This window comes from Panicum hallii, chromosome 7, assembly GCF_002211085.1.
Source record: "Panicum hallii strain FIL2 chromosome 7, PHallii_v3.1, whole genome shotgun sequence".
Taxonomy (NCBI): domain Eukaryota; kingdom Viridiplantae; phylum Streptophyta; class Magnoliopsida; order Poales; family Poaceae; genus Panicum; species Panicum hallii.
The window spans coordinates 22,802,044-22,829,979 of record NC_038048.1 but is presented as its reverse complement, the minus strand read 5'-3'; the positions used below and the strand labels follow the sequence as shown (position 1 = coordinate 22,829,979).

The following is a 27,936-nucleotide window of genomic DNA, read 5'->3' as shown; positions in this document are numbered from 1 at the left end:
AACTGATATACAAACAAATGTACAGTAAATTATATTTTATATTCCATCTATCGATGCAGCTAAGATAATTTTTTATTTCAGCAGGAAGCAGTTGTCGATAAGCATTCACTCCTGATGACAACACATCGATGATGAAGTTCTGCCGCATAGTAACGCGATCCTATGAACAATTCGGAGACATAAGTAAACATCTCATATGCATCGATAGCAACAATTATTAAAGATCACAAGAAATATTTTTCACAAAGAAGTATACTCACCGTACAAATCTCCATGCTCTAGGTACTTTTCCACCAAGACATGTACTGCAGAACTAGGTAGCCCGTAGAATACCTGCGGTAGCTTTTCTATCAATCATAATTTAAATAAAAGCTATTAATGATGAGTCATCTATATTAAGTTACCCTTCCTCCTCATCGTCAACAATTCCCTTTTCATGTGTGAACGACCACTTGTAGATATTCTGATCCCACCTGGGACTATTCACATTCATTGCAGTTGTATACTTCTTATAGAAATGTGTAATAGTCTCTCCATATTTTCTATATGGAACATCTTCACACCACTCCGAAACACGTGACAGATCAATCATAATAAGTTTTTTCTCCACATGATCCAAGACATATAGCATGAAGTTTTTCCCCGTGAACCATGGAAGGAGGAACTAACAAAAATAATCTGTAGTAAGATGGACAATAATAATATTTAAAATTAAGGATTAGATAGACTTACGTATTTGCAACATAAGTGGTCGTAGTTTAGAATTGACCCTCTCCCAATTGCTGCACCTAGCTCTTTATTACTATAGCTTTTGCAAAATTTCGGATATCTTGTTAAATCACACATCTTCTGCAATATAGGAATATTAATTGGCATGATCAGTAGCCCATATGGCCAATTTATTTTTTCGAAGAATAATATTAGTGATATACTACATCATGAAAAAATATATAACTACCCACTTATACAGAATTGTAGATCCATGAAATGCTTTGAGATCGCAGCATTATAATATTTCAACCTTTGGTACTCACGATATGCATAGCAACGAACACCTAGATTAAAACATTCCGCGGATATAGCTTGATTTATTATTAATATCTTTTGTAGATCTCTTATAGTTAATGCAATATTGTAAGGTTCAAAGCTTCACACCCAACGCTTCCTGTTTAAACAAATGAGTAGGAAAGATATCAAATTAATCATAATAATGTAGGCTGATGGGTATAATTGTGATTTAGTAGTATATAGTATACTTTACAACAGTGCTCAAAGAATGATAGGAAGTGAGAAGCTTACTCCAAGACAACGGCATCGTCAATTGATGCGATGTAGTCGCAGAATATCCCTATCATATCTTCTTTGCGCAGATTCATGTTCTGCTTTAAAATGGAGTCTAAAAAATCATCTTTGGATTGGTCACGATGAATCGGTGTAGAGTTTTGCTGCGTTAGTATGATGTCACGTGTCCCCTGCTGGCCCATTGTACTGTTACCATCTCTATCACGCTTTCCATTGCTTGGAGTTGTGTTCTCCTGTTTAGGATCATCTATTTCCACTACATCCTTTGGACTTCCAGGTCCATCATCATTGCGCGGAAATAATGGATATCCTCTTCGGATGTTGAGAAAAGAAGATATCAAAATAGCAGCAAGTTTCAACCTAAATCCTTCCATACATAATAGATATAAAATGGATATGATTAATAAATTTGTTAACCAATAATGATAATTTTTCCGGTAAGCTATCTAAACAACCTGTGTTATGGAGTCGGAGAGCACATCACCTGTCCAGTACTCCACAAAATTGATTAAAAATAACCCGCATGAAAAACTACAACGCATACATAAAACAAAGGATGAGATTCAGAAACATTTGATTTATACTTAAATAATATTATGCTCATACTCATCTGTTTGCAGCTGGTCCGGTAAAATCTCTCTAACTGGCTAAGAAGTAACTTTCAGGTCTGGCCATCTATTTTTTGTTACCTCAACACGCTGGGATATGAAGTTTACTTTTTTTCCGAACCTTTCAGTTGTTTATGAAAAAAGGATTATATAAAACTATCGCTAGGATATGAAGTTTACTTTTTTTTTCCAAACCTTTCAGTTGTTTATGAAAAAGGATTATATAAAACTATCGCTAGGTTGAGCAGTAACCCTTGAATTACGTGGCTAAGTAATACTCACTGTAGCATCGACGTCCTTGCGTCCCAAGAGTGTACACAACGAATAGAGTACTTGCACCTCACGATTTGGAGCATTGACAACAGCAAGATACTAATGCGTATTCTTAATATTTATTTGTAGAAAACCTATTTAATCATCAAGTACAATATATAGGAAAATATCAGATGCAGTTGAGCCAAATTTTAGAAACCATGCCGTGATAATTAAGGCAATATAGAGTTAATTTGCGTTACCATATCATGTGCCAAATAATCTAACACCCGATGACCGTCATGAGAAATTTTAGAAATTTCAGCCGTTGGATATAAATTCTCTAGGCCCGCATCATCAATCCCATCCCTCTTCATAAATCCCGTTATAAAAGTATTTTCTATGTAGGCTGTACCACCGGGCCTCTCAATCATGTGTTCTTGCCAACTTAATAAAGCAAAGTATGCATTTATGAACTGCATAGATTCTGTAATGATAATACTTAGATATAAACACAATTAACTAAACAGGACAATTTGTTGTGAAGTGATTACCTCGTCATACACGTGACTGTCTGGTTGAAAAAGATATTCTGTATGATATCGATTTATAGGAATACCATCAATCTCCACTACCACTTCCTGACCCGGTGAAGATGGAATTTCTTTGATATGCTCAATAATGAAAAGGTCATCTTTACTGCAAGCATAATCTGCAAATGCCGCAATCGTGAGGGCAGCAACACATTTGAAATTATGGCACAAATATTCTATATGAGCTAAGTACCAATGAATAAATGCAATACCTTTTGGTACAATCCACGCCGACCATGATCTTTTTGTTTTGTTATGAACCATGGATCGCCAGATCTCATGTAATCCACGCTCTTTACCTATTGGCTCATTACCAAACTTGGTCGTGACATCCGGGTCGGCCGACACTACATTGTTCATGATAATTTAAAAAATAACTCATATTTAAATGTCTTTCACGAACTTTAATTCACAAAGATCCTCAATAATTGTGCATCTCATAAATACCTAACCGCGGCGAGTTTCTTTTCCGTTCCGATCGTGCCAACATGATTCTCCTTGTTGGTGTCAACCTTATCTGAATCAATCATGGCTTTGGTATCGGCCATCATGATATTACGAAAAATATCCAATTAAAATGACTTTGATATTAGAATTAATACTGATACCCCGACCGACCATAACTTCACAGTTATGATGGTTGGGGCAAGAACTCAGGTCGTCGGACTTTAGTGTAACTTTAATGGTAACCCATATCAAACGGTGAATCACATTAATTACCTATTATTGCCTCCTTCCAAATCACTTGCAGTTCCATCTTCTGTATCATGATTGTATGTTCCTGCTGTGGGCATGTCATAACCTTTCTCCACACTGGTGTTGTCCTTACGAGTGTCAACCATGACATCTCGTTCGTCCGCAACGTCGCTGGTCATATTACTTCAAAAAAAGAACTTATATTAAAAAAGCCTTTAATGTGACATGATGCTTAACGTAACACATGATCACAACTACAGCGTATTGAGCAATAAACTTTTTACCTATCCAGCACCGACTCTTCATTGCCCTTGTCTTCATCGCTACCCCTCTCCATCGACTTTTCATTACCAGCCTTTTCACTATGAATGTCATCCCTTTGTAACTGATCGTTGTCCCATTCGAGACCGGACGTGTCTTCCCTACACGTCACAGATATCACATCATTTGTGTTAATGGAAAGATATCATATTATTGGTAGATTGAATGAATATAAAATATTACACGCAACAAAGCACAATGGCGCGAAAAAACATGTACTGTTCCATCTCCTCGAGTTTCATCAACATTTCTACATCATAGTTATCACTGTCATCGTGGATCACGACCTTCTTCCTAGCTGTCTGTTTTGCTGGTTTGGAAGAACTTCCCTTATCCATGGGGTCCTGCAGAAAAAAAAGTGCGATAAGACGGCGGCACGTAGACAACGATGACAGAGCGTCCCAGGAACACATGTGTGGTCGGAGCTGCCAGGAATCATTCTAATACATGCCAAAACTAAATAATGAAACTATTAATTATCGAGAGAATCATTTGTCTTTCTACAATTAGTATGTTATTACCGATTCATAAAGGCACATACCTTAATTAAGCTAGAAAATACACCTTACATGCAAATGATAGCAAAAACTTGTGGAACATGCTCCTGCACAGATATTTAACTAAACTGTTAACTCTGAAGGGTTAATTTGAGTTAATTCTACACCATCCAGGCGTGCTCCTAATAATAAACAGTTAGGGCAAACCGGTAAGCGATACAATATTTGTATCCAAGGCAAAGCTATCCCTCGTTTCCAACTTCATACACATAGAAGAATACGTTTCGTCACTACCGGAAACGCGGTCTTTGCCGAGTATCCGAGGCTTTGCCGAGTGCTAAATATCGGGCACTCGGCAAAGAGACTCTTTGCCGAGTGCTACACTCGGCAAAGAAAAACACACGGTGAACGCATCCTTTGCCGAGCGCCAGGCACTCGGCAAAGAAAAACACTCGGCAAAGAATACTTTGCCGAGTGTCGGACGCTCGGCAAAGGAGGACACTCGGCAAACAAGCGCCACGCAATTAACGGCGTCATTCTTTGCCGAGTGCCACGTCACAGGCACTCGGCAAAGAGACGTTTTGCCGAGTGCCTAGCCAAGACACTCGGCAAAATGTACATATTTTTTTCTCCATTTTATCCTAATTTTTTCTATTGTTATCCTACATTCTCCTTAACAACATATGTAATTTAGGTTCATTTCTCAAAGTGTCTGCTATATTTCATCAATTTATTTTATTTTATTGAATTTCTTGAATAATTCAAATTTGAACTGCGTGGTCATTCGAATAGTGGAAAAAATGAATGAAAAATTGTTATTTATGTTAATGAGCATGCTTTGATGCCTTATCGAAAAAAGGATCAGAAATTTTTGAACTACTATTCATGAAATATGGCGACTAAATTGTGTTCGGGTCGTATTTAAATTGTATAAAAGGCAAATTTGGTTGGAAAATTATGAAACTTGTCGAGATGTCATGTTATCATGTGAGGATATTGTGATAAAATTTTTATAAGATTTCGTGAAAGTTTACAATCTACAATGCTTAACACCTAATCGGTCTGTATATAAAATCATACACCTCTTTGAAAAACTTTTAAGTTGTAAGCATCGTATGTTTTTACTTTAACAAAACCTCGTCAGATTTTTATCATAGGTTCCCCATGTGATATCATTACATCTCGACAAGTTTCATAATTTTCGGACCATATTTGCATTTTATACATTTTAAAAATAACTAAACAATAAGTTCGTTGTCATGTTTCGTGGACAACAAATTTGAAATTTCTGATTTTTTTCTCGATAATGTCTCAACGCATGCTTCAATAACGTCAATATCATTTTTTGATTCATTATTTTCCATTATTCGTGTGACTTGTAGTTCAAATTTTAATAATTACAAGAAATTCAATAACATGAAATAAATTGATGAAATATAGCAAACACTTCGATTAATGGGCACAAATTGCACATACTGTTGCATGTAATGTAAGTATCACAGCAAAAAAGTTTGGTGGCAAATAGGTGTAAAAAATTAAAATTATTTGCCGAGTGCCTGTTTAGGGCGCTCGGCAAAGCCGCCTCTTTGCCGAGTGCCTGCTCGGGGCGCTCGGCAAAGCCTGCTCTTTGCCGAGTGCCTCCAGATCTGGGGCACTCGGCAAAGAGGGAATATATACCAGTGCACCGCGCCCCCGCCCGTTACCCACACGCGCGCTCTTCAATTTCGCCCCCGCCCGCGCCCGCGCCCCCGCCCCCGCCGCGCCGCCGCCGCTCCCCCGCCCCGTGGCCCCGGCCGCGTCCCTGGCCTGCGCCCCCGCCGCCGCCGCGCCCCCGGCCCGCGCCCCCGGCCCGAGGTTTAGTAGGTTTTGTCCAACCATCATTTTTGTAAAGAACATGCACTTACAGGAAACTTAGAATTGCTAATTTCTGATTTTGCCTTTGTAGACCATGCTGTGAGTAAGTGATTTAATTTTCCTTTAAAATAACTCATTGTCTAACACACCCTGCGGTCATTACCTTTACCCCTGTTGCAACTTGCAACTTCTGCAAGGGCAACTGAGACTTGAAGATAGGAATTGAACATCATCAGTTCTCAGGAAAAATCAATTTTATTATATGATAGCGTTCAGATTGGGCATGGGTGCCAGTCATGTACATCCACCTTGGTGAGGACTAGAACTTGGGTGATCTGGACGTACGTCCACATCTTGAACCAAATGAGCTAAGCTTAGCTATAATTAAGGCCTAGAGCAAATAAAGAAAACATATAATGGTAATAGATATCACACTGCAGGTTACTGATTTCTTAGAGGCCATATTATTTCTTTGTTCCCTCAAATATTCGAAAATCTGCAACTCTGCAAGAGTTAGAGAACCGTCGGAAACAATAGGAATATGCACGGTGATACAAAGAACCTAAGTTACACCCACAAGATAATGCCACACATGGTACTTAGTAGATATTGAATGCTCGATAACGATGAAAATTCTGGTAGTGGGGGGGGGGGGGATTTCCTATCCGGGGGCTAGCAAAGGCCAATAGATCAGCATATAACTGAAGTCGAGTATGGAAAGCAAAATACCCAATGTTGCAGGAAAGCAACCTTGCAAGATTATTACTGTCTTCTTCTGTCATGCCTAGGGTGAAGAGATCACTCTTATCAGCACTTGTTTCTTATGGTATTCACGAAACAACATCTGTATCCTGCATATCCACAAAATAGCACGGCATGCACCCAAGCAATTCACCAAACACCACCAATCCTTATTTCCCCCTTGTTTTAGTATGTGCAGTGCTGTTTTACGAATCCATGTTATGAAACCAGTGTTGTTTGGTGAAATTCTGAATTTGAAATTGAGGCTTCCATTGCAGGTACTGCCCCCGGCCCGCGCCCTCGGCCGTGCCCCTGCCGCCGCCCGGCCGCCGCAGGTACTGCATCCGTTCATGTTCCACCAGCTGATGCACGTTTCTTTAAAAAAAATACACCATGTGTCTTTAGGAGTTGTTATAGATCATTCTGCTGTGTTGATATAACATGCCATATTCCTCGCTCCCGTGCATATATGTAGGGCAATTGATATTACTCTGTCTCCGGTGTATATGTTAGAGGATGGAAGACCGTGCGTGGATGTACACTGGCCGCCCAAGTCAGGTTGGGATGACTAGTGAGTGGATCAGGAAGACCGATGCTTTCTTGGAAATGGCGTTTGGCGAAGCTGCTAAAGGAGCGAATATGATTCTTTGCCCATGCAGCAAGTGTGCAAACAGGAAAAGACAAAATAAGAAGAACATGGGGGAACATCTTTGCAAGAATGGATTTACGGCAGACTATACCCAGTGGATCTACCACGGTGAAGCCAATCGTATGAGAGAGGATGTGGTGAGACCACGTGTCGAGGATTATGATGCTAATGCCGGTGTAGCGGACATGTTGGATGACTATGGGGAGGCACGGTTCGTCGAGGGACAAACGGAGGAGGAGCCAGAGTCGACCGCAAAGGCGTTCTACGACATGCTTGCCGCGTCACATAAACCCCTTCATGGACATACGACGGTTTCTCAGCTTGATGCCATTGGACGCATAATGGCGTTAAAGTCATAGTACAGTCTGAGTCGAGGCGTCTTTGATGCTTTATTGACAGTTATTGGCAGCCTGCTTCCGAAGGGTCACATTCTGCCAAAGAGCATGTATGAGGCACGAAAACTCCTTCGTGCACTCAAGATGCCGTATGAGCAGATACATGCTTGTAGGAATGGGTGCGTCCTGTTTAGGAAAGAATACACGGAAGCGAAGTACTATCCAAAGTGTAAATTCTCAAGGTTCATGGAGGTAGACTGTGATGGTGATGGCCCAAAGAGGCAGCTTAACATTCCTGTGACAGTCCTACGATACCTTCCGTTCATACCGAGGATCCAGAGGCTATACATGACTGAGGACTATGCGAAACAAATGACTTGGCACAAAAATGGCAAACGATACAATCCTCACAAGATGGTACATGCATCCGATGGTGAAGCATGGAAACACTTTGATAGCATTCATCATGAGAAAGCCAGAGATGCTCGTAATGTACGTGTTGCGCTGGCAATAGATGGGTTCAATCCTTATGGAATGTCGGCTGCCACATACACATGCTGGCCTGTATTCGTTATCCCCATCAATCTTCCCCCGGGCGTATGCTTTCAACGGCAGAACATAATCTTGTCGTTGATTATTCCTGGACACCCGGGAATAATATGGGTGTGTTCATGGAGCCTCTCATTGATGATTTGATCCATGCTTGGGAGGACGGGGTATGGACATACGATCGGGCTACAAAGCAAAACTTCATAATGCATGTTTGGTACCAATACTCCATGCATGACTTGCTGGCATATGGGGTATTATGCGCATGGTGTGTTCACAGGAAGTTCCCATGTCCTGTATGCAAGGAAGGTCTTAGGTTCATTTGGTTGCAGAAGGGTGGCAAATATGTTGCTTTTGATAAACATCGGCAATTCCTCCCTCTTGACCATCCATTCAGACGAGACATCAAGAACTTTACGAAAGGTGTCGCAGTGACAAGCCTTGCACCTCCAATGAAGACTAGTGCCGCAATTCGTCAGGAAATAGATGGTCTCGTGGTCAATCCAGCAAGTGGCTTTGTGGGATATAGCGAACAACATATGTGGACTCATAAGTCAGGCTTGACTCGGCTCCCCTACTATGATGACCTGATCCTTCCACACAACATTGATGTCATGCACACCGAAAAGAATATCGCTGAGGCACTTTGGTCAACAATCATGGATATTCCCGGCAAGACAAAGGACAACGTTAAGGCTAGAGTTGATCTGGCAATATTATGTGATAGACCGAACCTAGAGATGAAGCCTCCTTGTTGCGGAAAGACATGGAGAAGGCCTAAGGCCGATTTCGTCTTGACCAAGCCCCAGAGGAGGGAAGTACTAGAGTGGATTAAGAAGTTGATGTTCCCTGATGGGTATGCAGCTAATCTGAGTAGGGGGGTCAACTTTTCATCTATGCGAGTCTTAGGGATGAAGAGTCATGACTACCACATATGGATTGAGCGGCTTCTTCCAGCGATGGTTCGAGGCTATTTCCCTGAGCATGTCTGGCTAGTATTTGCAGAGTTGAGCTATTTCTTCTACCAGCTTTGTGCCAAGGAGTTATCTCGGACCATGGTTGCAGACTTAGAAAGAATGGCACCGGTGTTGCTTTGTAAGTTGGAGAAGATCCTTCCCCCCGGCTTTTTCAATCCGATGGAGCATATGATTTTGCACCTCCCGTATGAGGCACGAATGGGGGGGCGTGCAGGGTCATTGGTGCTATCCAATCGAGAGATGTCTAAAGGTGCTTCAAAAGAAATATGGAAATAAAAGCAAAATTGAGGCTTCCATTGCAGAGGCATACATTCATGAAGAGGTGTCCAACTTCACAACAACATACTATGGTAAGAATAGAACATCGTGGCTTTAGTCATTTTGTACATTAGGATGGCTTAATTACATCTTCTAATATGTCATGCATGTACTTGCTGTCCTGTAGGTGACAACCTCCCTAGCGTGCATAATCCTCCCCCTCGTTACAATGCTAGCGAAAATGAATCGAACCTCAGCCTGTTGCAAGGGCAACTCGGAAGTGCAAGTGGTTCGAGCAATAAGACATTGAGCCCTCAAGAATGGCGTCAGATCATGCTATATGTGTTGACCAACCTTGAAGAGGTGGTGCCGTACATGAAGCGATTTCTTCGTGAGTTCTGGCGTCAATCAAGGGATCCTACCGAGCAGGAATATGACACCCTTCTTAGACAGGGCGTGGGGAATGGATCGCCCACTTTCATTGCTTGGTTCAAACATGTAACGCCCGCATTTTTATCTTATTTAAATTACATTACCAATCACTCGCTTAAAAATCTTCTAAACCTTTTCCGCCGCTTGAGCTCCTGAAGCCCACCTCCCAATTTTCCGCCGTTCCGACATCGCGCAGTCTCTTCCTCTTTTTCCGCAGAGCCGACCGCCCTTTTTCCTTTTCCACCAACCCTGCCATCCCGTTACATCACCGTCGTGTCGCGGTCGGCCGCGTGCGCCTGCCCGGCCGCGACCATTAGCGCCACGCGCGTGTTCTATCTTTTCTTTTCTCATATTTTGTTTAAATCCATTTTATTTCTCTCTTCTAATTTTTTTTCCCAGACTCTTTTTTTTTGCGCTGGCTTCCTCTTTCTTTTCTCCCCTGTGCTGCCTGCTGCCTGCTCGAACTGTAGCCCGCTCCTTGCGCGCACGCGCGGGCCAGCGCACGACCCGCTGCTGCCCATACACGCCAAGCCAGCGTGCGGCCCGCTGCTGCGCCGGCCTGTCCCGTCCCGTCCCCTCACCCTCCCCCCCCCCACGCCGGCCATCCCCCTCCCCTCTTCCTCTCGGCCTATAAATCAGACCCCAAGCCGCCCCTCACTCCGCCCACACCGCCCCAACACCTCTCCCCCTCTACCTCACGCTGCAGCTCGCCGCCGCTGCTCACCATTGCCGCCCACCACCCATCACGGTGGACAGCCCTCCGTAGACCGTCTCCGCACGAGGTGAGGGCTGGAATCAGACCCCCTCGGCCTCCTCTCTATTTTTCCCCCTTCCTGGGTATTGCCATGCGCCAGGGGACCGGCTCCCATGGCCTGGCCGCCTCCCCCCCCCCTACTATTCCCCTCCCCCTCCTGTTCTGTCTCGAGGAAGAAGAAAGGCAGACTTGTGCATAACCCCCTCCACTTTTCCTCCTTATGCAGTCCGCAGCCCCCATTTCATGCGACATTATGTTCTAAATCGATTCCAAACTCCACCACGCATCAAATACTCTCTCCAAGCCCCAAGATCCACATCCAACAAATATAATAGCCTCCTCTATTTTTAGTCGAAGCCCTCTATTTCCCTTTTTAGCTCATCGGCGAACTATGTTTTATTGTGTGATTGTTTGTGTGTTGTAGCCGACGGTGTGACCGAGGAGGAGCAGGACCGCGAGCCGGAACCCGAAGACCCATACCTCGAGGAGGAGCTTTCGGAAGGCTTTGAGGATGGCAAGTCCAATCCCATCCTTTGATGCATATTTATCCCAGTTTTGTAAACGCAACCTATTGGCCTGTTTTATAAAATGCATTGTTTTATTGCAAGATATGGTTGGATAGCCACCCCTTGATTGCTATGACTATTCCTTGATGACCTAGGTTAATGTCTATATAGGATTTGCTCTGTTGGACGTTAACTACTGCTAGAGATGCTTATTACCTTTTATTCCCTTTATTATATTTTAATCATGACCACAAAGCGCTTTACTGAAAATAAGGGTGTGAGTGTTTTAAAAGATAAACACGGGATTTTGGGAAAATCAAAGAAAGATATAACCTGATGAGATGGACGGTGTTTTCTGTGTGAAATGCCACTGGTGTGCTTGTACCTTTGTGGTTGAGCATGGTTGGGAGATGTCCGTCTTGTCAATGTAAGAATGAACTGAGGTGCCATCTTGCCTAACCCACTTATCGTACAACCACTCGACCGTTGTGTGGGCAACGGCTTAGCATAAACCCCACTAGTTGTTCTGCTAGCCAAAAGGAGAGCGGGTGAGCAACGGGAGATCATGGAGAAGGAATACGATCTGTATGAGTTATGTCCCGGTTATGACTTTGTTGATAGGTCATTAACCCCATGATTGCTTCCGTGTTGGCTAGTTAGATTCAGCTAAGGTGGGTAATGGCTTTGTTAGGATCCGCCGCGACATTAAGGTGTTCGTAGTGCGGTACCCTACTTGTGGGTAAAGTGTACAACCTCTGCAGAGTGTAAAATCTATTCGAATAGCCGTGTCCACGGTATTGGACGAGTTACGGCATGGTCACTTCAATAGACATTTTGGGATGATTGGTTTTGGGGCATGAGTTGTTTTGAAAGTGCCCGGCAGTTGTGCAGTGAGCTACTGTGGATGAGGAGTCCGGTAGTATTAAAATTGGGATCCTTTGTGTAGGATCAACCCCACTTATTATTCGATTACTATAGAAATATCTTAAGAAAACTCTTTTATTTAATGAACCCTTGCATGTGTAAAACCTCGCTTTATCGCAAATGAACCCTAGCCTCATCCTTGATATATCCATGCATGATCTTTATTATTCCCCTCCGCGGGTGTGGTTGGACTTGTTGAGTACGTATGTACTCACTTTTGCCTAGTTTCTACAGAGGAGGATCCGAACTTCGTTCCTAAAGACGTCGAGTAGGTCGCCGTCCTGCACCCAACCTTGCCTGTGGTTCAGGGTCTCCACAAGAAGCTTACCATGGTGCAAGACTCTGATGTTATCTTAGATTTCGTTGGCACTTTGGTTTGGTTTGTAGTCATTATGTTGTCCCTCTTGATAGTGGCGCTTCAGTGCCCGCTACCTCGATGGTTTGTACGGTAATGAACCATCTGATGTAATAAATGTGTTATCAGCCTCCTAGGACTGATATTTGTATCACATTTAGTCACCTCTGATGAGGGGACGCTTCAGGTGGTATCAGAGCCGTAGGTTGGCCGTAGGACGCGACCCTTAGGACTGAGGACATTTTCTAAGCCATTTCCCACTAGATCTTTCCCCACTTAACTCACCTTTCCACACGGCACTTACCTTTGGCCCTTGTCTGATTCCAAATGGCTGACAATGGATGGAGTGATGGAATCTGCCCCGCAGAGCCTGGCCTCCCGAAGATATTGCTACTCAGCCTAGAACGCGTCGGAGTTGTGGACCCACCGGAGTACACCTACCGGGAGTACAACTTCAGAGGGACCCTTCGGTGTGACCTGATGATCTTCATGGGAAAAAGCACACTTTACCCCGATGTGGATCCCTGGTTCATCTCCACCACTGGCTTTGGGTTCCCAGACACCTATCGAAAGGCTGCCCGAAAAGCCCTGCGACGCTTACGCGTGGTCTATAGGCATCATCTTCAGCAAACCCCTATGGGATTTTTCCCACCTGCTGGAGGGAGAGGATGCTCATGGATTGCCCGGATGAGAGGATTGGGAAGGGAAGAAGAAGAACTAGAAGATACGGTTTCCCACCTGTCCATTTACCTCACCGGCCTAGACCGACTTTATAGCGAACAGACAAAACAACTGAAGCACCAAATCCGCAGGGCAGAAAAGGCAGAACAAGAGTTGGAAATACAATGGAGGAGAGCAATAGAAGCTGAGGCTCAAGCTGAGAGTTCCCTAGCCTCTCTCCAAGACATATGGCGAAGCAACACTCAAGAAAGGGAACGATCAAGGCGCACAGAAGAGAAGCTGGATTACTGGAAGGAGAACCCGAGGAAACCCATTGGGATAAGGGCACTCAGACCAAAGATGAGGTATTGGAGCAATGTCTTCCACCAAAGAAGCGACCTAACCGGATCGGGGAAGAATCCCCTTGGGAAGGGTAGAGTACCTAAGCTAGAGCTATCACCCTAGTAATAATGTATCCTTGGGAGATGTACCCGACCCTAATGAAAAATAAAGACCATCTATCCTTCTTGTACCCTACCATGTGTGCAAGGCTTGTTCACTCTACCTTTGTTTTCAGATGGCCGAGAATGGTTGGACCCAGGGCGTTTGCCAAGAAGAGCCTGGTTTCCCCCGCCTTTTGATCAACTCCCTGGAGCGCCTCGGTGTTACTGAGCGCCCAAGGTACTACAGCAGAGAGTACGAACACCTCGGCACTCTTTGCTGTAGGGTGGTTCTTTCCATCGCCAGAAGCACCCGCCACCCCGACATCGAGCCGTGGCGAGTGACTGCCACAGGATTTCAACATCGGGATGCCTATCCCTTGGCCATCAGAAAGGCTCTCCGCTACCTGTGCCGGATCTTCGAGGAACACCTCATTCCCACACCGATGAGGCTTTTTCCTCCGGCCATCAGGATGTAAGTCTGGCAGGCCTGCATGAGGAACTTGGAACGGCGCCGCCATCAAGAAGACCTTTTGTACCATGTGGTCGCCTACCTCATCTCCTTGGATAAGCTCTTCGACGAGCAAGCCCGATTCCTAAGGGAGCAAACCCACCGGGCCGAGCAAGATGAGCTTGCAGTGAGGATGCACCAAATCCGAGTGGCTCAAGCCAAAGCAAGGACCGCGGCCGCTATAAGCAGCGAAGCTGTCGCTCATGAAAACCTCAGGCAGATCCAGGATCGGCGCATGCAAGAATGGACCAGCAGTGGAACGCCCGTCCCAGCAGTCGGGGAGACTCAAGTCCTAATTGGAACACCCGTCGTAGGATGGGGAGGACTTTTTGGGACCCTGCAAGCTCCACCCGAAGGTGCCGAAAGGTCAGCTGTAGCCGTAGAAGAAGGAGCTGTCGAACAGCCCCGAGAAAATGGGATCCTCGAGGACGACGAGGAAGAGCAACTCATTCCACTGGAAGTGCACTCCGCCCCGGAAGACGACTCGCCCCGTGAGTAGCATGCCTTAGAGATGCCCCCAGGGATGAAGCCGTCCCGGCCCCAAGCTTAGAGTTGTGCCCCTCCCATCTGTTGTGCCCTTTGTACCCGACCGTGTAGTGCGTGTTTTGGCTGTACCCTCCCAAGTGTCGTACCTCCAGCTTAATAAATAAAACTATTTGTGCTTGATGCTTGTTAGTCTATGTGATTGTCGGCAGTAGGTGGAGTCTACCTTTTCAAAAATACGAAAATAAAACATCACTTAATTCCAAATCTAAGTCTCATAAAGGTTTTACCCAATCCACAGATGGCCCCCAGGCGTAACACCAGGACCCTCCAAAGTCAGGCACATACCACTCCAAGTGCAGAGAGGCAACAGGGTGTGCAAGGATAAGCCCCCGGCCATGAAGATCAGGAAGATCAGGAAGTAAGCCAGCAGGGAGGAGAAAGCCAAGTAGGAGCACGTCAGGCCCCACCCCCACCGGCCATTGACCTGGTGCAAGTGTTGAACAACCAGAACCTCCTACTGGAAGCTTTGACCAATGTCATCACCAACCCAAGGCCCCGTGAGCAAAGTACCAATGACAAATTGATAGCTTTTCTGAGGACCAAGCCACCCACCTTTGCAGGATCCTACAACCTCTTGGATGCAGATGACTGGCTGCATGTTATCAAGAGAAAACTCGAACCATTTGAGCATGGAGACCGTGACAAGGTCCGTTTGGCTACTCACCAGCTCACTAGAACTGCTTTGGCTTGGTGGGAGAACTACTGTGCAGCTGCTCAGGATGCCTCCACTATCACTTGGAAGGAATTTGTGGATGAGTTCCGTCGCTATCACATCCCAGCAGCCACCATGAAGTGCAAGGCAGATGAGTTCCGTGAGCTGCAACAAGGCAACAAGTCCATTGAGGAGTACACATACCAGTTCATAGAACTAGCTCGCTATGCACCGGAGGAAGTAGACAAGGATGAAAAGAAGCAGGATATGTTCAGAAAGGGTTTAAATGCAAAACTTAAGAAGCTGCTTTCCCCATGTATCTAACCAGACTTCAACACACTGATGAACATGGCTATCATCACCGAGAGAACCATGGCAGAGGAAAAGAGAGACAATAAGCGTAAGTTCCTAAAAACCAAGGCTCGCCAGCAGGACCATTTCCAGAAGCCGTGGCACTTTGGTCCTCCAGTGACTAGGTCCCAAGCCCCTATGCAGTATAGGACCCAGTCACAAGCTACTGGCTCTCAAGCCCCCAGCACCCAGTTTAGACAGTTCAAGAGCCAGAACACCATGAAGGCCCCACAGAGCAATGCAAGCCAAGTTACTGCCAGCAACAATGCCCGAGCATGCTTCAACTGTCGTGAGATAGGGCACTTCATTGCCAATTGCCCATATGCCAATAACAAGCCGGCAGCATCAGCTCTCTCTAACTCGGTGAATGGACCAAGGCCAGCTCTATCAGGAGCCAATCGTGTACCTATCCGCAGTAACAATACCGGCAACAACAACCAGCAGATGGGGCTGCCCCAGCAGTCCTTCGGACGAGCCCGCATCAACCACATCAACGCGCAAGAGGCTCAGGACGCTCAGGGCGTAGTGCTCGGTGAGTTTCTAGTTAGCTCAGTTTTGGCAACAATATTATTTGATTCTGGAGCATCACATTCATTCATATCCTCAAGTTTTGTGGAAAAGCACAATATACCTACAGTACTACTAAAAACACCCCTATTAACCCGAACGCCTGGAGGTGACATTAAGTGCCAACTGGGTTGTTCTCGGGTAAGGATCATTTTAAGTGGGGTAGAGTTCCTAGCAGACCTAGTAGTACTTAACTCTAAAGGTATAGATGTGATCCTTGGAATGGATTGGCTAAGCCTGCACAATGGCCTTATAAGTTGTGCTGACAAGGTGGTACACCTAACCAACCCAGAAGGAGTACAAGTAACCTGCCATACTCGGGGAAGTGGACCGGACCCAATGGTTTTTAGTATGGAAGCTAAATTCTTGGAAGAAGTTCCAGTAGTAAATGAATACCTAGATGTTTTCCCGGAAGAACTCCCGGGAATGCCGCCAGATAGGGATATAGAGTTTGTCATTGACCTTGTCCCTGGAACCTCCCCTATAGCTAAGAGACCGTATACGATGGCAGCCTCTGAATTGGCAGAACTAAATAGACAACTGGAAGAGTTACAACAAAGTGGTTTCATTAGACCAAGCTCATCACCATGGGGAGCTCCGGTCTTGTTCGTCAAGAAAAAGGACGGAAGCATGAGGATGTGCGTGGATTACCGTGCACTAAATGAAGTCACCATCAAGAACAAATACCCCCTTCCCAGAATTGATGACCTCTTTGATCAGCTGAAGGGAGCCAAGTATTTCTCCAAGATAGACTTAAGGTCAGGATATCATCAGCTCAAGATTAAGGAAAGTGATATTCCGAAGACGGCCTTCGTCACCCACTATGGGCAATATGAGTTTACGGTGATGTCCTTTGGACTCACCAATGCACCTGCTTATTTCATGAACCTCATGAATAAGGTGTTTATGGAAGAGTTAGATAAGTTTGTCGTAGTTTTCATTGACGACATACTTATTTACTCTAAGAGTGTCGAAGAACATGAGCAGCACCTACGAGTGGTTTTGGAAAAGTTGAGAATGCACAAGCTCTACGCCAAGTTCAGCAAGTGTGAATTTTGGCTTGAGAAAGTAGCATTTCTTGGTCATATCTTGACCGCGGAAGGAGTAGCAGTGGACCCCGAAAAAGTCAAAGCAGTCTCCAATTGGCAGCAACCAACCAATGTTAGTGAAATCAGGAGCTTTCTCGGTTTAGCCGGATATTACCGGAGATTTATTGAAGGATTCTCCAAGATAGCCCGACCCATGACAGAGCTACTCAAGAAAGAGAAGAAGTTCACCTGGACCGAGTCATGTGAGAGAAGCTTCCAGGAGTTAAAGAGAAGACTGTCAACCGCCCCGGTACTAACCTTGCCGGATATTCAACGGGACTTTGTCATTTATTGTGATGCATCCCGTTAAGGATTAGGATGTGTCCTTATGCAAGATGGGAAAGTAGTGGCATATGCTTCCCGACAACTCAAGCCTCATGAGCAGAATTACCCAACCCATGATTTGGAGTTTGCAGCCGTAGTACATGCCCTCAAGATTTGGAGACACTATCTGATTGGGAATAGGTGTGAGATCTACACAGACCATAAGATCTTGAAGTACATCTTCACCCAGCCAGATTTGAACTTAAGGCAAAGAAGGTGGTTAGAACTAGTTAAGGATTATAATGTGGTAATTCATTACCATCCTGGTAAAGCAAACGTGGTAGCAGATGCCTTAAGCTGGAAATCTTATGGACCTAAGGATGCCCACCTACAAGAAGAAATGGCACGATTAAATGTGCACATCGCCCCCCATGGTTCCAGTCGCAAGTTGAGTGTTCAACCCACTTTGGAGGATAAGATCAGAAAGGCCCAAGGTTCAGATAAGGACTTGATGAAAATCCGCATGCATACTGGAGAAAATAAGGCACCGGATTTTAGAGTGGATGACAAAGGAACCTTATGGTACAAAGGTAGAATTTGCGTACCTAAGGAAGGAGACTTCCGACAAACTATTATGGATGAGGCCCACAACTCAGCATATTCCATCCACCCAGGATCCACCAAGATGTATGTGGATATAAGACAAAACTATTGGTGGAGTGGAATGAAGGCGGACATTGCAAGGTTCGTCGCCCATTGTGATACTTGTCAAAGAATCAAGGCCGAATATCAGAAGCCAGCAGGATTGCTGCAACCCTTACCCATCCCGGTTTGGAAATAGGATGAGATAGGAATGGATTTTGTAGTGGGTTTACCCAAGACACAGAAAGGACATGACTCCATATGGGTGATAGTGGACCGGCTCACAAAAGTCGCTCACTTTCTACCTGTACGGACCAATTATGGTGGAGAAAAGCTAGCCCGGCTCTATGTGGACAACATAGTGAAGCTGCATGGTGTGCCTAGCAGAATTGTTTCAGATAGAGGAACCCAATTCACCTCTAGGTTTTGGAAAAGTTTGCATAAGGCCATGGGCACCAAGTTGGATTTCAGTTCGGCTTATCATCCGCAGACCGATGGTCAAACAGAAAGGGTGAACCAGATTATGGAAGATATGCTAAGAGCATGTGCCCTTACTTATGGCAAGGATTGGGAACAAAGTTTACCGTATGCTGAGTTTTCGTACAACAACGGTTATCAAGCAAGCTTGGGCATGTCACCATTTGAAGCTCTCTATGGGAGAAAGTGCAGAACCCCCCTGATGTGGTCAGAAGTTGGAGAGCGTGCCCTAGTTGGACCCGCACTCATAAAGGAAGCGGAAGAAAGAGTGGCCGAAATTAGAGAAAAACTGAAGGCCGCCCAATCTCGATAGAAGAGTTACTCAGACAAGAAGAGATGAGAAGTAAGCTTCAATCCAAGAGACTTCGTCTATCTCAAGGTTTCACCTATTCGAGGGACTCGAAGATTTCAGGTACATGGGACAGTAGCCCCTCGGTACATTGGACCGTACCAAGTACTGAAGAAAATTGGAGCTATGGCATACCGTCTAGAGCTACCAAAAGGAATGGCTGACATACACCCAGTATTCCATGTATCCCAACTAAGAAGATGTCTGAGGGTACCCGAGAGAGAGCGTGTGCCGGAAGAAGAAATAGCTTTACAGACAGATCTTCGGTACCAGGAAGTACCTGTCAAGATTTTGGACAGTGTCACAAAAAGGATAAGAAACTCTGAAGTACGGATGTGCAGAGTTCAGTGGAGCAGACATGGAGTGGAAGAAGCTACATGGGAACGTGAAGATGCCCTGAAGAAAGAGTTTCCCCATCTATTTAGGAGCCAGCCGAATCTTGAGGACGAGATTCATTTTAAGTGGGGTAGGTTTGTAACGCCCATATTTTTATCTTATTTAAATTACATTACCAATCACTCGCTTAAAAATCTTCTAAACCTTTTCCGCCGCTTGAGCTCCTGAAGCCCACCTCCCAATTTTCCACCGTTCCGACATCGCGCAGTCTCTTCCTCTTTTTCCGCGGAGCCGCCCGACCCTTTTCCTTTTCCACCAACCCTGTCGTCCTGTTACATCACCGTCGTGTCGCGGTCGGCCACGTGCGCCTGCCCGGCCGCGACCATTAGCGTCGCGCGCGTGTTCTATCTTTTCTTTTCTAATATTTTGTTTAAATCCATTTTATTTCTCTCTTCTAATTTTTTTCCCAGACTCTTTTTTTTTGCGCTGGCTTCCTCTTTCTTTTCTCCCCTGTGCTGCCTGCTGCCTGCTCGAACTGTAGCCCACTCATTGCGCGCACGCGCGGGCCAGCGCACGACCCGCTGCTGCCCGTACACGCCAAGCCAGCGTGCGGCCCGCTGCTGCGCCGGCCTGTCCCGTCCCGTCCCCTCACCCTCGCAGCTCGCGCTTTGTCCCCGAGCATCCCGGCCGCCATTAATGGCGAGGCTCCTATACTGCCCGTGACCCCCCCCCCCTCTTCCTCTCGGCCTATAAATCAGACCCCAAGCCGCCCCTCACTCCGCCCACACCGCCCCCAACACCTCTCCCCCTCTACCTCACGCTGCAGCTCGCCGCCGCTGCTCACCATTGCCGCCCACCACCCATCACCATGGACAGCCCTCCGTAGACCGTCACCGCATGAGGTGAGGGCCGGAATCAGACCCCCTCGGCCTCCTCTCTATTTTTTCCCCTTCCCGGGTATTGCCATGCGCCAGGGGACCGGCTCCCATGGCCTGGCCGCCCCCCCCCCTCCTACTATTCCCCTCCCCCTCCTGTTCTGTCTCGAGGAAGAAGAAAGGCAGACTTGTGCATAACCCCCTCCACTTTTCCTCCTTATGCATCCGCAGCCCCCATTTCATGCGACATTATGTTCTGAATCGATTCCAAACTCCACCACGCATCAAATACTCTCTCCAAGCCCCAAGATCCACATCCAACAAATATAATAGCCTCCTCTATTTTTAGTCGAAGCCCTCTATTTCCCTTTTTAGCTCGTCGGTGAACTATGTTTTATTGTGTGATTGTTTGTGTGTTGTAGCCGACGGTGTGACCGAGAAGGAGCAGGACCGCGAGCCGGAGCCCGAAGACCCATACCTCGAGGAGGAGCTTCCGGAAGGCTTTGAGGATGGCAAGTCCAATCCCATCCTTTGATGCATATTTATCCCAGTTTTGTAAACGCAACCTATTGGCCTGTTTTATAAAATGCATTGTTTTATTGCAAGACATGGTTGGATAGCCACCCCTTGATTGCTATGACTATTCCTTGATGACCTAGGTTAATGTCTATATAGGATTTGCTCTGTTGGACGTTAACTACTGCTAGAGATGCTTATTACCTTTTATTCCCTTTATTATATTTTAATCATGACCACAAAGCGCTTTACTGAAAATAAGGGTGTGAGTGTTTTAAAAGATAAACACGGGATTTTGGGAAAATCAAAGAAAGATATAACCTGATGAGATGGACGGTGTTTTCTGTGTGAAATGCCACTGGTGTGCTTGTACCTTTGTGGTTGAGCATGGTTGGGAGATATCCGTCTTGTCAATGTAAGGATGAACTGAGGTGTCATCTTGCCTAACCCACTTATCGTACAACCACTCGACCGTTGTGTGGGCAACGGCTTAGCATAAACCCCACTAGTTGTCCTGCTAGCCAAAAGGAGAGCGGGTGAGCAACGGGAGATCATGGAGAAGGAATACGATCTGTGTGAGTTATGTCCCGGTTATGACTTTGTTGATAGGTCATTAACCCCATGGTTGCTTCCGTGTTAGCTAGTTAGATTCAGCTAAGGTGGGTAATGGCTTTGTTAGGATCCGCCGCGACATTAAGGTGTTCGTAGTGCGGTATCCTACTTGTGGGTAAAGTGTACAACCTCTGCAGAGTGTAAAATCTATTCGAATAGCCGTGTCCACGGTATTGGACGAGTTACGGCATGGTCACTTCAATAGACATTTTGGGATGATTGGTTTTGGGGCGTGAGTTGTTTTGAAAGTGTCCGGTAGTTGTGCAGTGAGCTACTGTGCATGAGGAGTCCGGTAGTATTAAAACTGGGATCCTTTGTGTAGGATCAACCCCACTTATTATTCGATTACTATAGAAATATCTTAAGAAAACTCTTTTATTAAATGAACCCTTGCATGTGTAAAACCTCGCTTTATCGCAAATGAACCCTAGCCTCATCCTTGATATATCCATGCATGATCTTTATTATTCCCCTCCGTGGGTGTGGTTGGACTTGTTGAGTACGTATGTACTCACTTTTGCCTAGTTTCTACAGAGGAGGATCCGAACTTCGTTCCTGAAGACATCGAGTAGGTCGCCGTCCTGCACCCAACCTTGCCTGTGGTTCAGGATCTCCACAGGAAGCTACCATGGCGCAAGACTCTGATGTTATCTTAGATTTTGTTGGCACTTTGGTTTGGTTTGTAGTCATTATGTTGTCCCTCTTGATAGTGGCACTTCAGTGCCCGCTACCTCGATGGTTTGTACGGTAATGAACCATCTGATGTAATAAATGTGTTATCAGTCTCCTGGGACTGATATTTGTATCACATTTAGTCACCTCTGATGAGGGGACGCTTCAAAACAGCAGGTACCATCCAATGTAGCTCGTACTTAGTTTGTCAATCGTAGTTGTTACATGCAAATAATATAACGATCTATCGTGCTTGAACTTGCAGGGTCATAGGATGAGTGCTGAGTTGAGACAGGTTGCAGATGGCTTTGACTATAGGGTCAGGTCATATTCTGGTTATGACGTTAATGGATATCGTTTTTGGATGAGTAGCCATGAGGCAAGTCGACCCAATCGAAAGACCACAAATTCTGGAGTTTTTACTCTCGGCCTTGATAATGTCGAGTATTATGGAAGAATTGAAGAAATATACGAACTCAGTTTTCGTGGTTCCAAACCTCTCAATCCCCTCATATTCAAATGCCATTGGTTTGATCCAGAGGTAACGAGACGGACATATTCTAATCTTGGGCTAGTGGAGGTCCGACAGGATTCCATCTTACCAGGAGACGATGTCTATATTGTGGCCCAACAAGCCATACAAGTTTATTATCTCCCATATGCATGCCAAACCAAGGAGCATCTTAAGGGTTGGTATGTTGTGCACAAGGTATCACCGCATGGCAAAGTACCTATCCCAATCGATGAGGATTACAACATAGACCCAAACACATATGACGGAGAGTTCTTTCAAGAAGAGGGGCTAAAAGCGTGATTTGAGATAGACTTAACCGAAGCGATCGGAACGGAAGTTGAAATGGTTATTGATGATGATGAGGAGGAGGATGAGGTGCAAAATGCAAAAGACTTACAAATGCTAGAAGCATTACATTTAGGCAATGTCAATGACGATAGTTACGCTTCGGATAATGCGGACTATGACATGGTTGATAGTGATGACGAGACTTATGATCCAGCTAATCCTGATGATGAAGATTACTTTTAATCAATGTAATACTATATTATTACATAATTATATTTTATTTATTTTGCACTCTTTCTAAGTATGGCAAGTTTATCTGTACTTATTGATTTACTCTTCTTAATTTTAGGTGATTGAACAAAGATGGTGGGCGGTGGTTACTTGAGGAACGTACGGTCCCTTTACTCCAGGGCGAGGAGTGCCCTTGCACCGTCCGATGTAGCAGAGGGGTCGTCACGGAGGGGGAGGGGGAGCTCACAGGGGCCCTCGCAGGACGACACGGAGGAGGTGGCACAGTTGCCTACGCAGGATGAGGGGTTGGAGAGGGATGAGGAGGTGCAGGAGAGGGACGAGGAGGTGCAGGAGAGGGACGAGGACTCGCAGGAGGAGGACGAGGATTTGCAGCACACCGCCTCTGGTTCCACGGGCTCTGGTTCCGCAGCCTCTGGTGCGTCGAGAGTCTACTTGCGAGGTCCCTCGAGTCTCCCTCACCGACTGATACCTCGTGACAGGCGCCCGCTGATTACTCCCGATAAGAATAGGTAACTTTAAATGTTTTCACCGCTTGTACATGTAATATGTTCAAATCTGGAATAGAAAGTAATGATTTTTCTTAATCACTTGTGCAGGGGTTGGAAGATTGTGCAGCCTGGAGCTTCTCACAAGCGCACTGTCAATGGCATCATCGGTATTCTATGCAGGCAACACTTTCCTGGCATGGTTTTGTACGGCGGAGTGTGGGAGCCGGCCTATACGTTTGAGCACTACGCCGCGGCCCCGGATGCTGAAGATCAGGAGGGCCGGGTATTCAGCAACAAGGCGGAGCGGGTGAAGGGGGAGCTGTGGGTAAGTGCTCGATAAATCGCATATTAATTGCACAATTTTATACCATAAATGAATGAGATCCATTGTGTTTGTATATGTAGGATTTCTTCTGATGCGAGGCTGGTAAAGAGGGCGAGGCAGATGTGGTGATCACCAATTGCTGCAAGAAACTGGTCTAGGAGATGCACTACGAGGCGCGTATCCAAGCCGTTAGAAATTACCACGCCACCGTCCTTGGACAGAGGGTCACCAAAGAAGAAGCAAGAACAATTTATTTGACTCCGGAGCAGTATATATAGGTAAAGAACAAAACACTGTGGCTTGATTCTTTTTCTACGTAAGGACGGCTTAATTTCATCTTCTAATACATCATGCATGTACTTGGTGTCTTCTAGGTGACTCCTAATTGGTGCATCTCGTATCCCGATTGCTGGCGACACATAGTGCAGAAGTGGTGCTCCGAGGAGTGGGAGGAGAATCACGTTGCTTGCCGGGAGCGACGTTTGATGATGCCAGGTGTAGCACACCATCAAGGCAGCCGCAACCTCAGCGGATACGCTGAAGCATGGGTACACGAATACATTTATTTCATCTAACACTCAATTATGCATGCTTTCTAATCATCTTGTTGCTTTTCTCGCAGTCATCGTCACATGGTGGCCAGCCTTGCAATCTCTTCACGGCATTTGCTCTGTCCCACAAGGGAAAGGCGACCTCCGACGTTAGCTACAACCCGGAGGACGGGCCCGAGGCATACAGCAATGCGAGCATCCACTCCCGCCTCAGTGACTACACATCAATGGCAAGAGAGGTCCATGGCCCAGAATATGATCCCACCACAGAGGATCTTGACACAGAGATCGTCATGAGGGTCGGAGGAGGTAAGAAGAAAGGACGGTACTGGATTGCCGATGGCGCAATCGACTCGTCCTCTACTCCTACACTTTCTCAGATCCGAGCAAGGAGCACGAGTGCGAGCCCAGCCATACGACCTCGGTAGGACACTTCACGCCATCAGAACAGGCACTCCAGGTTATTCCTTCTTTGTCCGTTGCTCGTTGATTATTACATACGTTTTGTTTGCATTATTGTAACATTGGCGTGAAAACTGTGCAGGGCCGGCTGGAAGAAGAGACGAGGAAATGACAGGAGTTGGAGCAAAGGATGAGTGATGTACTTACTTACATGCAGAGTCTTAGCGCTGCAACGGGTGTACCTCCGCCAGCTTCTCTGTTCGCGCAACCTCCACCACCTGATCCGTACTCTACTCCTGTAAGTATATAAAATATAAAATATAGATTGTTTTAGCAAATTTAAATATATAGTCTTTGCTATACATCTAGATAAACATTGTTAGTATATAAAAATAGCTTTTCCTTAGTCAGTTGCAGACAAACTTTAGCTTCTTTTCTTTTAAAAGGCTTGTGATTGTCCTTTTATGTAATGGTAGGGCTCCTTTTTAAAAGATTAGAGGGCACCTTTTTGTCCATTTATGTTTTAATTCAGCGAGCTAGCATTTTAAAGTTTATTTTTTATGCGCGCGTTAATAAAAAGAACATAGTAGAAAATACTAGGTGAACATGACGAGTAAGGTGGAATGAAGTTGAATTACAATGATAGAGCAAAAGATGGAACTGTGCTAGTAGGCTAGCAGTTCCGAAGTGCATCCAACATGGCAACATAACAACATTATTTTTTGACCTAGGAATTTATGCCTCTGATCTTTAAGTAAAAAGTAAACTGCAGTTGATGTGATAATAGATGATACTCCCCTCATGAAATTAATCCAGAATCACACATCTCCTCAATACTCCCAACATTTGAAATTACAAGGCTTATTTCATTTAGTTAGGACAAGCCTTTCAGGAACGATCACTCTATTAAATGATAACTTTTGTGATACAGAAATGAAATATATTCATCACTTGGTCAATGCATGTTCATATATGTTAGTACTCAATCCATGAAAGGTTTAGCTGCACTTTATCCAGAGTGATATGTACCTCTGTGCAGCGGGGTTGTATGTTGACTTATGCAACAAGCTAATAATAGGTATATATGCAGAGTGGGAGGATTCCATGGAAGAGTTACATAGGTCTTGTTGAATGCCATTCAGTCTTTCTTGCATTTGTATGCCCAAGTGTTAGTTCTTCGTTGCTGTTGATAGTAGAGATTTTTTTGTTTTGTATGCTGTTTGTTAGCTTAATTCAGTATTAGATGCTTTTGTACATTAGATGATGATTAGAGGAATTCACTTGTACTGATTTATTTCTTTATTAGGTTTCTAATAGTCTGGCTATATTTATGTACGATCGTTATTTATCTTGTCTCACATGCAATCTCTTCTTCTCTGTGTAGAGACAATCGGCGGCGTCAAATGATCCGCATGCACCGCCATCTCCAAATCAGGCAACTCCAAATCAGCCATCTCGAAATCTTCATTTGTGATATTGGAGCTTGTGTGGTGAGCTTGTGTGGTGAATATGTGTGGTGAACTTGTGTGGTGAACTTTAAATGAACCTTTATCGTTGTTAACACTTATGTGGTGAACTTGTGTATGTGATATTACTTGTGTGTTGACGAGACTTTATTAAATTTGGTTGTGACGATAAGACTTGCGTGAATTTGGTTGTGTATGTGAAATTTCAAATAATATGCCTGTGTGAATATATAATATGCCTGTGTAAATATGTGCTTGTGTAAAATGCCACGAAAAAAACAAATTAAAATCTTAAAAAAAACTCTTTGCCGAGTGTAAAAAAAAAAGCACTCGGCAATGTGATCTGAACTTTGCCGAGTGCCACGTAACAGGCACTCGGCAAAGTGACCTAAACTTTGCCGAGCGCTCTCTGTTTGGCGCTCGGCAAAGTCTGCCCTTTGCCGAGTGCCACGTCACAGGCACTCGGCAAAGAGCCAGCCTTTGCCGAGCGCCAGACTGAGGGCGCTCGGCAAAGACTAGGCCCTTTGCCGAGCGCCAAACCGAGGGCGCTCGGCGAAGAATCGTCACGGTCCCAAACGCCGTCACGGCTACTTTTCTTTGCCGAGTGACTAACCTGACACTCGGCAAAGCCTTTGCCGAGTACCCGATAAAAGGCAGGCACTCGGCAAAGACGTCTTTGCCGGAATATTCACTGCCGAGTGCCCTTTGCCGGGTGTTACACGCGGCAAAGCCTTTACCGAGTGCTTTCAGGGCTTTACGTACAACACTCGGCAAAGATCCTGAATCCGGTAGTGCGTGTTACATGGCTAATAACCGGCGCATGTTTATTATGCAAGGACTAATAGTGGCGCGCGTAGCTGACGGCGGACGCAGGCGACATGACAGGCGCGCACGCGACAATGGGGGCGAGAAGCCGATGTCGCACGTAGGATACAGTAGGCGCGCGAGCAATAGCGATATGCTTAGGACCCTACTCCATGAAGAGGCGACAGGGGGATCGCATCCGGTGGCGAACACTGGCGACGTCAGGCCAGATCGAACGCAGGCCACGGCTACGGCAGCGGTGCGAGATGAAGGCTGGAAGAGAAACTACGTCTGTATAAGAACGGAGATGAACGCTGGATCGGAACTAACGTACCTGTGATGGATTCATGGGCGAGCGTGCCGACGATATAAGAGGACGCCTGTAAAATTTTGGAGCGGAGGCCTTGACGACGGGAGAGCAGCGGCTGCCGGAGTGGGAGAGCCGTATACCGCGTAAGAGGCAACAGCATCGGAGAGGGCTCATGCGAACTGCGGAAGGGGAGAGACGATGGCGTGAGCCCGTGCTAAAACAACGCTGCCGAGGAGGACGGGATATGATGATTGGAGGGATAAATCCATACGCGATGTGCATGGTCAGTTTTTTACCTCTTTAATTAGTAGGCTAATTTTCCTCACCTGATTGCTTCAAGTTGGTTTCCTATTTAGCAAGGCAGCCTAGCAGCGC

General features: G+C 45.5%; 1 long non-coding RNA gene across 1 annotated transcript; it reads right to left on the bottom strand.

Annotated features, from left to right (window-relative positions):
- Positions 1-27,733, bottom strand: LOC112900440. Its single transcript, XR_003230198.1, has 13 exons — positions 27,586-27,733; positions 25,189-25,277; positions 3,956-4,116; positions 3,736-3,873; positions 3,476-3,634; positions 3,203-3,287; positions 2,968-3,102; positions 2,717-2,874; positions 1,300-1,833; positions 733-849; positions 405-664; positions 261-333; positions 1-160 (listed from the first exon to the last, which is right to left on the bottom strand). It is a non-coding gene; the product is annotated as an uncharacterized LOC112900440 (long non-coding RNA).
- Between the last annotated feature and the right edge of the window lie 203 nt (positions 27,734-27,936).